Source organism: Schistocerca gregaria, chromosome X (assembly GCF_023897955.1).
Source record: "Schistocerca gregaria isolate iqSchGreg1 chromosome X, iqSchGreg1.2, whole genome shotgun sequence".
NCBI lineage: Eukaryota > Metazoa > Arthropoda > Insecta > Orthoptera > Acrididae > Schistocerca > Schistocerca gregaria.
The window spans coordinates 19,860,159-19,868,385 of NC_064931.1; positions in this window are offsets into that span (position 1 = coordinate 19,860,159).

Consider the following 8,227-nt stretch of genomic DNA (forward strand, 5'->3'; position numbering starts at 1 on the left):
TCATATTATGTTCTTACATTATTAGGAGAAAAAATTGACTCTTAAAATACATTTTTTTAAAAATATAATCAAAACATGAAGCTGGTAAATATCACCGGTTTGCTGTTTCAACAAGGTAATAATTCAAAGAATAAAATTTGTTTATTTGGAATAGCGTGTAAGTACATTGAACCTAAAATAACAAGTACGTCTAATTCAGTATGTAAGAAAAACATCAATATTCAGTGCACAATGTATTCCACAGATTTACAATTTTTTCATCTAGAGCTCACATTATATCAATTCTTTGACAGTCTTGCGTTATTAAATTTCAAAGTGCCAGGAAAAAACTACTGGCCGTGATGTACAGGTCCCCTTAACAGTTCTTCTTCAGGATACACTAAAACAAAGAAGAAATACATATGTAGGAAATTCAGTAATAAATAAGCATTGAATTTATGAGGTGTGAAATAACTAAGAAAAATAAGTACAAAAAATATGTACGTGAAATGCTCTTATTCTAGTTACTAAAACAGGAGCGCTGTGTTTCCAGAAACAAAGATACTAAGAATTAACGTAAGAGCTGTATTTGTAATATTTAGATATCAACTTTTAGCAATTGATTACCTTATAAAGCAAAGTTCCTATGTAGCAACTACTTGTTTCGTCTCGTCGGTATTGTAGCTGCCATTTGAAAATTTTCCTGTCTTTACAAACATGAACAGGTGTGGAGAAATTATCGTTTCTTTTGAAACTCTCTGTAAATATTTATACATTATATCCACTATTTGGTCGTGGTGCACAGAACACTCCATGGAGTCGCCAATCAATCCGCATTTCTTCTTGGTGTAGCAATTTTAATGGCCGGTAGTGTATGTTTTTAAGACATTTTCGAGCCGACATCGGCCATGGCATCGGACAGTTTTTGGAAGACCGGATGAGACGCAGTGAATTGAATGCCTCTATCATCGATTACTTTAAATTCCTACATGCTGAGAAGACGTTTCAGTTGTGGTAGATTGTACATTTTTATGGTATTACGGTTCATAAATATCACACAACAGCAGTGACTGCACAGCAGGCACCGACTGCACAAGAGCTCTGACTGAACGAGCATAATGATTATTCTCATGAGAGTGAGTAGCAGTGTTACGTTTAGCCGTTAGGGGCAGAGCAAGCAGCGAAATGCAGCGCTGCCGGGCGCCACCCAGATAAGTGCAGCTGTTGTTGTCATTAGCTTTGATGCTACCTCTATTGTAACTGCTACGCTGACGTCACTTGCCGAATGTTTAAAATACGCAGTTCACGTGTTCATTGTTTCCAGATGTAGTGCCACGACTTTTGCATTGTTGCTGCGATTTGTTTATTATTATTTTTTTGGTCTTGAGAGGTCTCAGGGACGTATCATAGTTTTTATTATCCTTCCATTGGGCACAGCTGTTCAGACTGATACATGTTGTAATTTTCTGTTAATTACTTTTCAACAATTTGCAGTATTGGCACCTTCTCGTTAATAGCTTCCCTTCTCCGTATGCTTTTCATTGTTGTGCGATTCTGTAAATTACTCGTCAACAACTGGCAGCACTGGCGCCTTCTCGTTATAGCTTCCTTTCTGTGTATGCCTTTCATTGTTGTATGATTCAGTATCGACGCTAATGCTCTCTTGATGAGCTATGAGCCGATTGCTCATTTTTATCCACTGTGCCCTTTCGTATTTCATTTCAGCAATTAATTTATTTTTTTATCAACGTAGTAAGTAGTACAAAGCTAATCCAGAATGTAAAATGCACTTAAATTCTGTTTGAACTGTTTAATCGTCAGTGTCCGCCGTCTGAACGACAAATATCAACTTAATACACTGCGTCTGGTTGCGTTATTTTATAGGAATTTTATTATTTTAAGTGGGATGTACTAGATCATGTTGAAGAAATCCAAAGCATTTTGTTCGAAGAGGATAGTATTATTCGAAATTTACCTGGACCAATAGGTGCAGCCAAAGCAGCCTTTTTGATGCTGCAGTTGCCTCATAGATGACGATATTTGTTTGTTGTAGTTTTGTATTCCAATCAGCACTTTGAGAGTGTCACAGCTTCATTTCAGCGTGAGAGAGGGGTAAAATCAAAAGATGTTATTGAATTAAAAGCCTTTATCAGTCTCTTGTATTTAATTGTTGTTAACAAAAAGTAACAGATAAAGCCTGGAAGATCTGTGTGGAACTGTCGGGGACGGCATTGAAAAATTTCACCTCGCAAATGAACATAAAACGTTTCAAATTTATTTTGGAGTGCCTTAGATTTTACAGTCGCGCTAATCGTGATGAAAGGAGACAATTAGACAAACTAACAGCTATTCGGGAAGTATTTACTGTGTTTGTACGCAACTACCAGAAATCTTATACCCTCGGAGAAAATGTTACAGCAGACAAGAAGCTGGAAGGATTCTGTGGAAGGTGTAGTTTTTGCTAATATTTACCTATCAAAACAAAGAAGTATGGATTTAAAATCTATGCTTTTGTGGATTCTTAAATATTTTACCTGTACAATTTGGAAAGATACGCTGTGTTGCAACCAGAAGGATTTACCAACTGAGTAATAAATATTTTGATGTTGTTGTGTGACTTTGTAAACCAAGATATCAGTCAGGTCGAAATGTGAAAGCGGACAACTGGTTTACTAGTATTGGAATGATATTAGAGCTATGAAGGGAGAATTTTTCTTTTGTTGGCACGATGAAGAAAAACAAGTGTGAGATTTCTCTAGAGTTTGCTATCAGTAAAAGAAGGGCTGCCCACAGTTTGCATGAAGATAATTCGATGGATGCTGACATTGTAGATAAACGGAAGCCATCAATCGTAAATTTTACAATAGCGTTAAGTGTGGTATTTTCACAGTGGATAAGCTGAATGCTTTGTACAACGCTGCAAGAAATGTGCGCCGTTGGTCAATGGTTATATTTTTGTAATGATCAATACGGTTGGAATCTACGCACAAGTGATTTATTGTGGCAACAGTAAGAATTGAATCAGAAGGAAAGGGTTCCTGAATCTGCTATGTTATACATTGTTTTTTTCTTCGCTACATTCTACAGAACTATTCAAATTTTGTACAAAGAACTTTAGAACTATGGCATATTTATCAAGAACTCTGAAAAAACCAAACATTTCTGAAGAAAAGGGTGCCAACTTCACAGTAAGAGAACAGATTTTTTCCTTAAATTGCAATTATCTCGTAAACTATTATCTGCAAAAAAATGTTACTCGAATTTTCGATAGAACTCTTGGAGTTCTGTTCAGAACTGTGCTCAAAACTGTTGTACTTATTTACAATTTGCGAAATTTGTCAAAGTATGTTTTCGATATGAAACATTTTTTCGAGTATTGTTGTTTTATTCGCTAAATTCTGCAGAACTATTGAAATCTTGTACAAAGAACTCTAGAACTATGGCATATCTATAAAAAAACTCTGGAAAAAAGTATATGTCTGAAAAAAAGGGTGCCAGCTTCACAGTAGGCGGTGCTATGGGGTTCTTAATTAAGTTGCAATTACCTCTTAAATATTACCTGCACAAAAAAATGCTACTAGGATTTTCGATAGAACTCTTCACGTGGTGTCCAGAACTGTCATCAACACTGTTGTACGAATATATTTATATTTTCTTTCTACGTTAAATCTAATAAACTATTATCGCCATAGAAAAATGTTATTGGGATTTTCGATACAGCTCTTGGGGTTCTGTTCAGAACTGTCTTCACAACTGTTGTACGAGTTTAATTTTTGCGAAAATTGACAAATAATGTTTTCGGTACGAAAATTTTTTCGTGTGTTGTTGTTTTCTTCTCTAAAATCTGCAGAACTATTAAAATTTTGTAAAAATAACTCTAGAACTATGGCATATCTATCAAGAACTCTGAAAAAATATATACATTTATGAAAAAAAGGGTGCCAACTTCACAGTAAGTGAAGAGATTTTTTCCTTAAATCGCAATTTTCTCGTAAACTATTAGTTGCACAAAAAAATGTTATTTGGATTTTCCATAGAACTCTTGGAGTTCTGTTCAGGACTGTGCTCAGAACTGTTGTACTTATTTACAATTTGCGAAAATTAGCAAAGAATGTTTTCGATAGGAAAATTTTTCCGAGTATTTTTGTTTTCTTTGTTACATTCTGTAGAACTATTGAAATTTTGTGAAAAGAACTCTAGAACTATGGCACATCTAACGAGAACTGTGAAAAAATGTATATTTCTCGAAAAAGGGGTGCTAACTTCACACGACTACTGAGTTCGCAGTGTCACTGCAGCGTGCGTCCTGTGCATTTCTACTGACACAGCCGCAGCCTGTACGGTGCGAACGTGGCGGCCGGCTAATACATTCTATATGCGCAAACTGCTTGGCGCTGGGCAAAATTAATGAATAGTGGCACCTGTCATTCGGACAAGTCCGCGTGGCGTGGCGGCCACAGAGACAAAGTCCACAGTGCCGCAGCACTGGGAGAGGCAGGTGGTGTTCACAGCTGGGGCACATCCAGCACACCCAAGCGGCTTCCTCCACCCTGATTGGTCAGAAGCCGAGAAACCCGCGGGGGTGGCATGAAGAGTTCCTAAGCGTGGCCCGGTCAGCGTTGCCTAGGCGGTGTTACCTGATCGGCACACGAGGGAGGCGCATCATCGAGATTGCCCACCCCGGTGCTCACTTGTTGTTTCCAGACCGTCAGATGAGAAAATGACAGGCAGCCAACGCTGCCGGCTAATGCTTGACCGTAACGAGAGAATGAAATTAAGCTTTAGAAATAAATTAACGATAGAATCCCCTACTATAGGACTGAACCTTACATTAATGAAGCATGAAAACAGAAGTAAAAATACACGGAACTGTGAAAAAGAGAAGGAAACACGAAAGTGATCGGTACAAGCTCGAGATGTGCCACATTGAGCGACTGCCAGTAACTGCGGGGTGGTGGTTATATGGCTGTGGTGCTAGATTATGGAGAGAGAGGTCAGTGTTCGAATCTAACTCATGCCACACACTTTTTTTTTTTCACAAAATTATGAACTGTCTATCTGGTCATTGACGTGTCCGTTCACTGCATTCAAATTTGTGTCTGTGTCGTGATGTAATATCTGTTTGCAGCTGCGAGGTCTAAGGAAGGGACCTACAGACGTGCATAGCTCCTGTTTGTTCTATACAAGTACTATTTTGAAAACTTTGATTTTTGAACTGCTTTGTTGTAAAAGTTCACATGCAATTATTGCTGTTTTCATTTCTGCAAGAGAGCTAGGTGACATCTCGCCTGCACTCACATTTATTTTAGACGGTATTATAGCCTTACCACATGACTAATGTATAGTATGGCAACTGCCAAGACTACAGAAGGAGAACAGATAGATCAGTGACCGAACGGAAACTTCATAATTTTGTTAAAAAGAATGGGGCATGAGGGAGATGGATCTCTTGCTATGCAGTCCAACACCAAGACCACAGAACCACGACGCTTTGGTGGCTGTAGGGCGCCCAACGTTGTTCATCTTGAGCTTGGACCGTTCATTGTTTCTATTTTGCTTACTTTCCCACAGTTCAGTTTACCTTCTCTGTGTTTTCATGCTTGATTTGTGTTCACTTTTTGATGGGCTATCCACTTGGTCATTTTACCACTAAATGTGGGGGAGGGGGGAAATCTGATGGAGAGTTTCCCTTGTTAGAATCACCTGTGGCATCTTCTTCAGCTAACGGCCCTGGTTGAAGGAGCACATTGATGTAAATACCGAACAGAGGGCTCCTGCAACGTGTGATTTTGAAAAAGATTTTTTAGAAATTAATGCATAACCCAGTTTTCGATAAAACCATGGAGAAATTTAGAACCTGTCAAGAAATTAATTTAGTTATGGCACAAGATATTACATCACTTGACCTAATTTTAAACTGTCCACAATCTTCAATGAAAGACTAATCACTGTGGAGATGGCTAAGGTTTCAGTGGAGTTCACAGAGCCTGTCTGTAGCAGTATGTGTGTTCTGGACCTCTCCAAACTCCACAAGTGCCGATTCCACTACGAGTTTGCAAAACCAAGCTTCGACGATGCCAAGTTTCTTTATACTACTGGATGAAAGGCACCAACCCATATCAAGTAATTAGGTATAATCCCAAGAAATACGACTTGTCTGGATAAGTAGCCGACAATCATTACGGTATAACACCTTAGAACAAGAAGGTTATTAGTTTGATGAAAGACGAGATGAATGGCTTGCAGATTGTGGAATTTATAGGACTCAGATCGAAGAGCTATGCAAGTAGTGGGAAAAAGTTTGCGTCCGCTCATGCTGCATTGTTGCCAAATTTATTCAAGATGGCGGCGATGACGTCATCCAAGATCTCGGCATGTAGACTTGGCAACATAGCATGATGTCATGCAAGATGGCGGATTTTGGCGGGAAAATATGCCAATTGTGCTATGTCCACTAACCTACACTCAAGAAAAAATGGCGGGAAAATAGCCCAATTGGGCTAAGTCCATTAACCTAAGCCTCCAGAAGAAAAAATGGCGGGAAGTTTGAGTTTCATCACGATAATGCATGCAAAAACCGTACTTGTCTTTATTATTATTGATTATCATTTATTATTATTCATTATCATTTATTATTATTTATTATTATTTATTATTATTTATTATTATTTATTATTATTGACCTGCCTCCACTAGAAAATTTCCTCCAAATTAAAATTCCAACACGATAATTGCTGCTTACTTTTGTTTATTATTATTCATTAACATTCATTATCATTCATTGTCATTTATTATCATTCATTATCGTTTATGATTATTATTATTTCTTTCTTATCTCAGGCGTTATGTCTGGTCAAAAGTAGAAAGTGACGCAGACGTTGATGAAGCGTGACTTCCTTTTAACTATGCGGTATATTATTATTATTATTATTATTATTATTATCATTATCATTATTATTATTTCTTTTCTCAAACGTTATGTCTGGTCAAAAATGGAAAGTGACGCGGACCTTGATCAAGTGTGACTTCCTTTTAACTGTACGGTATATGTTACATTGCAACAAGAGTAATGCAGGAAAACGGTGACATCGAAGAGAGCGGAATAAGGAAGGCAGTCAATTTTTTCTCGTTAAATTCATATTATAGTGTATGTCTATTGAGGTAGCAGTGATACACGCGAGTTGAATACTGTATTTGATGCTTTTCAGGAGGACAGAGAATCATTCACATCTAAACTTACTGACATCTGTGTTAAATGATAACAGAGGGTGTACGGGATGATCGATTGAGACAGAGCTGCAACTAGGTACGATTCAAACGTTGACTCATTTATTCTAGAGAAGTAGAAGTTGCTGAAGGTAGATTTTTTTTCCAGTATTCTATTTGGATGCTTTAGTCAAGTGATATAGCCAGCGTTCTAGTCGTATGGGGCTAAGTGTTCGGTATGTGGTTTAAAGCACTGTCTACTTGCGATCGTTAACTGTGGACCCGTCGGTCATCAGAGGACTTCTATCTCATGTGTGATGAAAGTTGACACATTCCTCTAAACGCACTTTGATTTACGCGATCCCCACCCTGTCGCATGCTTGGCGTAAAATCGAGACTTCAGCGTCATAACTAAGTTAGCTGTGGGTATTTGTGAGGGGCTGTAATCATTGTGTACACACTTATCCGGCAGACGGGTGTTTACAGAGTCGGTGACAGGATGACTTGTAATTTTCACATGTTGGACGCTGCTGTTATACGTATCTGTTTGCTTGTAGGATGTACCGGCTGCTAATAACTATCATTTTTATATAGAACTGCTGGAGTAATAGTATTATTTTTAACTCGTGATCTGGTGTAATCATTGGGCACTAGACATGCCCGCAGGGTTATATTGGGCTCGTATCATAGAAAGTAAAAGTCTTACGATTGGGGTAGAGATAGCTCAGCGTAGGGTGACCGGGGAGAAGGATGTATGTCTGACAGGACGGAAAAGTAAGCGATCTAAGGTTATTGCCCGTTTTTAAGTGCTGAACGTTCTAGTCTTAGGAGTGTGTGTGTGTTTATGTTCTCTCTCTCTCTCTCTCTCTCTCTCTCTCTCTCTCTCTCTCTCTCTCTCTCTCTCTTTCTCTCTCTTTCTCTCTCTTCTTCCGGAACCTTCGATGCACCGATCATGGACTCTAGAACAATACTTTACACATGATAGATTGGATGATTTACTTAAAAATGTATCGAACTACGTTGTGTATAAATATAGCTCCGT